Here is an 817-nt window from a genome sequence, read left to right as displayed (position 1 = left end):
CTTTATTATGTTAAAGAGGTAAAGGGAAGGGCCAGCAACCTCAGTGTGGAGGTCCGGAAAGACCGGTGGCAGACTTTTTGTTCCAGGGAGTGCCTGGGGGCGGAGTTATGGGGTGGAGTTCTGGGAGAGGCTGGGAGCGGAGTACCGGGAGTGGCCTCGGTAGAAGGCCCTCCTCTCACCCGGCAGAGGGCTCAAGCGGGAACTGTCTGCTGCAGCACCCGACTCCACTATCAAGACCCTGCCGCTGGACCCCCTGATGCAGATGGCAACCAGCCCTATCATTGGCCTTTTTCAACATGCAATCTCTATAACTGAAAGGCACAAAATCCCAAGTTTTCTGAGAAACCGGGGCGACTTATTGACTTGCTAGATTCTGTTATTTTCACCCATCAGCCCACATGGGATGACTGTCATCAGCCTTTAGAGGTTCTGTACAGGACGGAAGAGAGAGAAAGGATCCTCAATGAGACCTGGAAAGTGGTTCCAGGCGTGGACAGAAACCCAACTGCCAACCAGGTCCATATAGATGTCTCTTTTCCCTTAACTAGGCCTGAATGGGATTTCAACACAGCAGAAGGTAAGGAGAGGCTTTCGGTCTATCGTCAGACCCTAATGAGGGGTCTCAGAATGGCTGCTAGAAAGCCAACTAATTTGGCCAAGGGAGGGAATGTCCAGCAGGAAAGGGATGAGTCTCCAGCTGCCTTTTTAGAACAGATCATGGAGGCTTACCGCACCTACACCCCCATGAATCAAGAAGTTCCCGAAAACAAGGCAGCTGTGATCATAAGCTTTGTAAACCAATCGGCCGTGGATATTA

This window comes from Myotis davidii, unplaced genomic scaffold (genome assembly GCF_000327345.1).
Source record: "Myotis davidii unplaced genomic scaffold, ASM32734v1 scaffold1313, whole genome shotgun sequence".
NCBI lineage: Eukaryota > Metazoa > Chordata > Mammalia > Chiroptera > Vespertilionidae > Myotis > Myotis davidii.
This window is presented reverse-complemented; position numbering follows the sequence as displayed.